This window comes from Mirounga angustirostris, unplaced genomic scaffold, assembly GCF_029215605.1.
Source record: "Mirounga angustirostris isolate CCGP_5_RB_7025 unplaced genomic scaffold, mMirAng1.0.hap1 SCAF_1, whole genome shotgun sequence".
Lineage (NCBI taxonomy): Eukaryota > Metazoa > Chordata > Mammalia > Carnivora > Phocidae > Mirounga > Mirounga angustirostris.
The window spans coordinates 169,274,009-169,282,095 of NW_026991709.1; the positions used below are offsets into that span (position 1 = coordinate 169,274,009).

At 41.2% G+C, this 8,087-nt stretch overlaps 1 pseudogene; it reads left to right on the forward strand.

The window, feature by feature from the left end:
* Nucleotides 1-7,371: 7,371 nt before the first annotated feature.
* On the forward strand, nt 7,372-7,558 carry LOC123834940 (U4 spliceosomal RNA; annotated as a pseudogene).
* The last annotated feature ends 529 nt before the right edge of the window (nt 7,559-8,087 follow it).

Genomic DNA, 8,087 nt, shown 5'->3' on the forward strand with positions numbered 1-8,087 from the left:
GTAAGGGGCAGATGGAAAAGTCAGAGAAGAGGCACCAGGGGAGGGCAGGAGTAGTCAGGAGGACTTCCTGGAGGAGAAGATGCTTGGTCTGGACCTCAAAGAAAGGGGAAGATTTGAGAGGAAGGAGTGAAGCAGGACTGCAAAAAGACAGGTGAGAAGAGCAAGTGGGAAGTGTGACACAGGCCGGGCAAGAGCAGACAGAGAGCCTAGGGCACACCCGCGGGCAGAAGGGCGTGATCACAGAAGATCACCAGAAGTCACACCTTTGGCCCATCCTGGGCCTCTTGTGCTGGTAAACGCTTAATAGCCAGCTCTTGAAAGAGAGGGGAGCCCTGATTTGTAGCCCCTGCCAATTGTCATGGTATGAACACTCTCTCCACAGAGGATTGCAAAGATGGCTGAGTTTAACAACAGGCTCACAAATTTTCTGAAATTTTAACAACTGGCTCTTGCAAGAGACTCCAGCACACTTCTGTCTGGGACCTTTGTTTACATGGTTTCCTCTCCTAGTGGTTTTTTGTTTTGTTTTGTTTTGGGTTTTTTTGGTGTTTTTTTTTTTTTTTAATTTTTTTTAAGATTTTATTTATTTATTTATTTGACAGAGAGAGACACAGCGAGAGAGAGGGAACACAAGCGGGGGAGTGGGAGAGGCAGGCTTCCCGCAGAGCAGGGAGCCTGATGCGGGGCTCAATCCCAGGACCCTGGGATCATGACCCAAGCCGAAGGCAGACGCTTAACGACTGAGCCACCCAGGCACCCCTGTTTTGTTTTTTTAATAGCTGCCCCTTAGTGAGCACTTGCAGATCAGAGTCTATGCTAACCCTTGACATGCATTATCTTCTTAATTGTTTACAAGTACCTCATGGGGTAGTTAATTTTTAACAATTAATATTGCTGTTTTGCAAATGGGAAAGTGATGCTTAGAGGTATCTGAAAGCCAAATGCTTATCACTCTAAAATTCATACTCTTAACTTTCATACTATACTCTTCCTTCTCCTCTGACCGCTACTAATATTATCGTTCTCATTGTTATTGTTCTTGTATTGTTGATCTTAATCCTCAGAACTCTTCTGACCCAATGCTGAAAAAACAAGCCAGAGAGATGACTTGCCAGTGGATCCACTGTCTGTCTTCAAATAAGAAATTCAGTGAGGGTGGCTGTCTACCTTTCTAAGTACATTTTAATGTTTAGATTTTGAAATCTTTATATTTCAATAAACAGGTCAAGGAAGTAAAATTATTCCTTATGGAGAAAACACCAACATATGAGTAGATGAAATGGAAAAGAAACTTTGGCTTCAGATCTCTCTTAAGTTTTAGATTTCACAGAGTTTTTAGGGACAAGTTAGTAGAAATGCATGACTGATGAATTTTGTCCTCTCAACAATCCAAGTTATTCTAAGACGATATCTTCAGTGAAGTTCCCTGGAAACACAAACTGAGATAAGGATTCTTTTGGGAAAGAAAAAAGAAAAAAACTATAAGGAAGTGAGAGAGGCAAGAAAAGAGGCAGAGCGAAGATGTAGTTTCAGCTGGAGTCTAGCCCCAGTTTGATCCCATATGAAGTTCCGGAGTACCAGTGGTATCACAACACTATCCCACCTTAAGACAGGAGACCTGGACTTTTATATCATATCATTGGCTGTGGGAACCATAACCTCCCAGCCATTTCCCACTGAGGTTGAGGCTGTTGGCTATGGGAAATTCTTCAGAGAAGAACATAGCCATGAGCCTTTAGCCAACACTCATAACAGGTAAGGGATAGGTACATCAGTGAGGTAAATGGGATCCAGGCAGGGCACCAACAATGTCTATTTCAGACAGATAACAAACTAAACTCCTAATCAAAACAACTTCACTTTTGCCTAATCAGCCAATCACAGAAATTTGTCAGCATGGTTAGATGCGTGAGAAACCTTGCAACCCCAATTCCTGGGTTAAGATTTCACATCAGCAACAGACTCAAATGTTTTGAGTGAAACTGCTGTGAACCCTTACAGAGCCACAGAATTTCTTGGGAGGGATTGAAATTGCCTTTGTATTCGTATCTCTAAGGATCCTCTAGGGCAAAGACTGTGTTTTATTTACAGTGGGTCCCTGGAAACTATTATTTGGCACATAGTAGATGCGAAATAAATATACTGACAAATCAGATGCTTAAAAATCCCTTACATATGGTGACCAACTCAGTTTTCCCAGAACTGTTCAGTTTTAAAACTAAAAGTCCTACATCCTGGACACCTGTCTCAGTGACAGGCAAACTGGTCACCCTACCCTTGAGACCTCTCTGCTTCTGCATTATGGCTGCATTCAAATCAACTAATCCCTTCATCTTTCCTACATGTCTCCCCAAAAGAAAACTTTTAAAACTCCTTGGGTAATACACCCATAAGAATGTCTTCAAAATGTCTAATAAATATGTTCCTGCTGCAATTTGAATCATTTTTATTTTTCTTGACTCTAATAGAAATACCACTACAACTACCCCTAAGATTTTGTCATAGGAAATAGTAACCTGTAGTCCTTCTGTTCTTTTTCACCTTCCTTGTCACTCCCCAGGGTAGCCAGTGTCCTTCGGTGGGTCTCTGAATGACCCTAAAGCCTTCCTTCAAGCTTAGAAAAAAAAAAAGGCTGACTACCTCTATGGCTCCAGAAACTTTTCTTCTACATCCCCTCATCAAAATTCATCTGTCCTGTGTCACACACTCTTCTGCCCAGATAGTAATGATTTGGTCCTCAAAATAACATAATTGTTTGATCTAGTCAGAACAGTAGAAAAGTAAGCACTGGGGCAACTTTTCTACTAGCGGGGACCCTTGGCATGTATTAATCATAAAAAAAAAAAAGGTTAAGGAATAAGTGAATTGAAATGAACAATGAGGTGGGGGTTATTGGTTTGCATAACCCAAAAGACAGGGCTGGTTCAGGCCTACCCAATTCTGTTCTTCTCTGCCTTGCCATCTTTCCATTCCAAACTCTCTTCATGGGAGGGGAACTACATCACTGGCAGAGTCAAGCTTCCATCATCCTTGCTCCCCACACTGCCACAGGAATAGGGAGCCCCCCCACTTCCTGAATCCATGCAACGAATCCATCTCTCAGGGACTCAGATTGTACCCACTGGGATATGTGCTTATCCTGAGCCAGTCACTCTGGCTGAAGAGAGCTGGTTCCTCTGACTGGTCAGGTTGGGGTCACTTGCCTCCCTTGTGGCCAATGAAGGGAAGCAGAGAGAGTGGAAGGATTAGGTGTAGGGCTGACAAAAACTAAGGCTTTGAAAACCTCAACCACCTGTCTCTATAATTCACCTCCCAATAGGGCTTGGCCTCATCACCATCCTTATTCCATCATAAAATATTCTGGCTAAGGCCCTGAAGCCTTTTTAGAACCCCTTGGGGCAGGGGCAGAAATGTGCTATTAAAAATAATCATTGCCTGTGATGAATTTTAAAAGTCAAATAAATATCGTAGTTAAGTTTTCATGCTCCAAACATGTGGGAAATTTTCCCTAAGAGTGGGAGGTTGTGCTGGAGCAGTCTAGGGAAGTTTACAGGTGTTTTGGCAAAGCTATCCTTAGTGGATGCCAAAAATACCTGCCCCCTCCCAGCTGCGTTCCCCATTTTTCAGGGCCCTCAGTAGCAACTTCACTCTCTAATTGCCTGGAGTTAGTCATTATGTCTCAGCTGCAAGACTTGGGAATGCCAAGAAACCAGCTCACTCAGAGGCCTTTTGTGTTTTAAGTGTTTAAACCAAAAAAGAAATTTCCTAAAGAAAGTTACCACTTAGATTTACACGGGCCAACAGGCTCTGGTTTGGAGACATTTCCAGGCAATCCAACTCTGAAATCCCTGGAGTTCACAAAGAAACTCAGAGTAGCAGCATACACAGAAATGAGAATTTACAATCCTTTGCACTTATTCTTGTGTATGGCACAGACTACTGAGTAAGTTGGCCAAATCAGTTTGGGGAATTCAATTCAATTCTATGAACATTAATTGAGCTCTGTTCAGTGAGGATGCTTTCAGCTGCAAATAACAGCTGAAAGAGCCAATTAAAATTGGCTTTAAATAATAAGAATTAATTACCTCACATAACACAAAGTTGGAAAGAGGCAGGTCCAGAAGTTGGTTAATCTAACAGTTAATGCCAGAAATATTGGTTGGCTTTTTTGAGATTCCCATGGAAATATAATTATGATTTCAAAATGGCTACCACAGCTCAAACATAACATCCTCACACAACAACATCCAAAGGTAGGAATCAAGGTGGGATTTCTCCATGAGTTTCTCTTTCTCTTTTTCTAAAATGCGAAATCTTTTCCACAATTCCTCTCAACAGACTTTCTCTTAGATCTCCTATTAGAATTTGATTCCATGGCCATCCCTACCTAAACCAATAAGACAGGAAAGAGGAATATGAAGGCCATAAATGCTTTAGCCAATGGTGATTCATTCTTAGGTCTGGGCCCACCTTAGGTGTTTCTGGAGCCCCTCGCCTCCTAAACAAATGGAGGGATTTGTTGGTAAGGAAGAAAAGGTGAAGCAGTGGCTACAAAGTAGGCAACAAACAGGGTCTTCCCCAGAGCAGCTATCTCTGTGCTCTGCACTGGGCATATGAAGATGGATAAACCACAGCCCCTTTTTCTCAAGGAGCCCACAGTGATAGAAGCATTCACTCAATAATTGCTATTACTTATTAATTATATCAATTATTATTAATAATTGCCCTGCTTAATAATAAAATGGGTTTGAAGTGGTAAAGAGCTATGCCAAACTTCATTTTTTAGAAATTTCTATAACAGAGTCTCCCATCCCACATGTTCTTCTTACAATGTGGCTTTAACATTGCTCCCATCAAGAGATGGAATCTACATTCCCACCCTTTGAATCAGGGTGGACATGTGACTCCAGCTGAAGTGGCACCACAGGACAGCTAAGGTTAAATTTTAAAAGTCAACACAACTGCCACCTGGTTCTCTTTGGAGGCTCTCTCTTGGAACCCAGCCACCATGCTGTAAGGAAATCCAGACTTCCCTATGGAGAAGCCCTGCACCAACCTGCCAGCCATGCTAGTGAGCCATCTGGATCCTCCAGCCCCAGTTGACCCACGTTGCTGATGCCATATAGAAGAGAGATGGATTGCTCTATGGCCCCTAGCCAAATCATAAATTTGTGAGCAATGTAAATGATCACTGTTTTCATAAGCCACTAAGTTGTTTTTTTGGGGGGGGGGGGATGTTAGGCTGTAACAAAGTATTGGATCTGAGCCAGTTATAGAACTAAAAAGAAAGGAGTGTCAAAGATGGTATAAATCACCTGCTATTAGAGCACAAAGGAAGGAAAAATAAATGTTTACTGGGGAGAAGAGGGAGGGCAATTACAGAGGGACCAGACACCAGGGAAAAGTGAGCAATATTAAGTCTCAGGGGATGAGTAGATTGCAGAAGATGGACAAAGAAGTGCAAGCAAATTGAATGTGCACTGTGGTTTTGGAATCCATGGAGGATATGGTGGATATCTGTTGGGTTTGACTCCTTGATGGTTTAGACCTTCCTGATGCTCACCAAGAATTTCTGGATCTCCTCTCCTTCAAGACACATGTCTTCTTAAAGTTAGGTGTGACCATATGACTTCCTTTGGCCAGTTAATTGTTATAGGAAGTGTCATGAGTCTCTTTTGGTGAAGCATATAAGAGCCCATATACAATTCTTCATTCTCTTAACTTCAACCAATCGTGAGGCGTCATGTTGAAATGAGGAAATCATAAGACAGTAGAGTTTCTGTTAGCCTGAGCCCCTGAGTATAATACAGTTTTTCCAGTTTTTTAAATGCTTCCCTGACCCAGTTTTGAGGTCCTAGCTAGAGGCCAGTCAGTTCCTCTTCTTGAACAGCCAATGAAGTCCAGACCCCCAACCATTCCTTATCAGCCTCTCACACTTCAGGTCACTATACTTCCACCCTAATTCCCCCAGGGCCAAGTTCCAGACAATCAAGGATAGCCTCTACACCCCAGAGTCCATGGAAATTATTCAAATTAGCCAATCATAAGCTTGCTTGCCCTGCCTCACCCTTTCCTTCCCATAGAAACCACAATAAAGTGCTTGCTCATAGTTCTCTCTTCATCTGCCTCCATGACAATTCCCAGTGCTTCGCCATTTGGCCCTGCATGAGGTACGTGTTCTCCCTCTTGGAGTTATGAGTAAAACAAAACTGTGACACTCTTTCTGGTTTCTCTCTTGATTTGCATCGAGCCTCACAATATCTTCCGCAAGGTTTAACTCAAGTTAAAACATTAAGCTATTATAATAAGCACGGGTTCCCTGCTACTCTGTGTTGGACATGCAGCTGGTGCATCAAGTACAACTTTGTTGCTTTAAGCCACTGGGGTTTGAGGTTGTTGTTGAATGTAACATAATCTAATCCATCGCAACTGAGAACTGCCCAATTTCTATTTCCCTTACTCTTGTGACAGCACATCAAATTTTCATTGGGAAACCATCTCTCTCTGACTCACATGTGGTTTAGGTGTTGACTTCAGTTCCCTGGCTCCAAGAGAAATGTCACCCAAGCCAAGACAATCAGCATAATTCACTTACCTTCAAAAAATATCCCAAATATGACCACTTCTTTCTACCTTCATTACCTGGTCCATGCCAACTTCATTTCATCACTGGATGACTACCTTTGCCTCTTCTCTGGTTTCCCTAGTCTCTGGTTTCCCTAGTCTCTGGTTTCCCTAGTCTCTTCTATAGTCTATTGTCAACAGTGTAATCAGAGGGATCATTTAAAAAATAATTCACAGCATGTCACTCCTCTGCTCAAAACCCTCCTAAGACCACCCATCTCACTCAGTAAAAAGCAAAGTCCTTCCAATGGCCAATAAGGTCATACCTGATTTGCCCCCTCTTAACTCCTCTGTCCTCTCCTATTTCTTTCCCCCTAGCTTACTCTTTTCACTGGCCTCCTTGCTTTTCCACGAATTTTCCAGGCTTGTTTCTGCCTCAGAGCCTTTCTACTAGCCATTTCCTCTGCCTGGAGTGCTCTTCCTCCATATCTATATAGCTCACTCCTTTAACTCCTTCAAATCTATGTGCAAATGTCACCTTCTCAGTAAAGCCTTCTATGACGCTCGATCAAAAATTCAAATCTGCAACTCCTCAGTATTTCCTATCCTTTTTTCTTACCTTATTAATGACCACAGCATAATCTAAAATGCTGTATATTTTAAGAATTTATCTGGTTTCAACAGAATATAAATTCCATGAGAGTAGGAAGTGTCATCTATTTTACTCATTAATATATTCCCAGAGTTGAAAATAGCGTTTGACACATAATAGTTGTTGTGAATATTTTTTAATGAATGACAATGATGAGCTTTGCACAGTGGCAGTATCATAGCCAATGAGGTTTATCTGAGGCACAATTATTGCTAAAGGATGACAAAATGAATGAATGAATTCCATCTCCTTAGTTACAGTTATTAATTCAAGAATGACACAATTCAGCCTAAAACTTAACTTCAGAGACTTTGGTTGGAATTATTAGAAATTTGTGACAGAGACTGACAGCTGACAATCAAAAATGTATGCCCTCCTAGAGAATTAATGTCAATCCTTCCCAAACTTTTTCAAAAAATAGAATAGGAGGAATCACTTCCAAACACATTTTATGAGCCCAGCATTGCTCTCATAGCAAAGCCAGACAAGGACAAACAAGAAAAGAAAATTACGAACCAATAACTCTGATGAACAGAGATGCAAATATTCTCAATAAATACTAGCAAACTGAATTCAAAGCACATTAGAAGGATCATACACTATGATCAAGTTGTTCAACATATGCAAATCAATAAACATGACACACTGCCTTAACGGAATGAAGAATCTCAATAGATGCAGAAAAACCATTTGAAAAAATTTAATATCCTTTCATGATACAAACTCTCAACAGATTAGGTATAGAATGAATATATCTCAACACAATAACCAAAGAGTTCAAAGATCTACATGCTGAAAACCATAAAAACATTGGTGAAAAAAACTGAAGAGGATAGCAATAAATGGAAGGATATTCTATGTTCATGGTTTG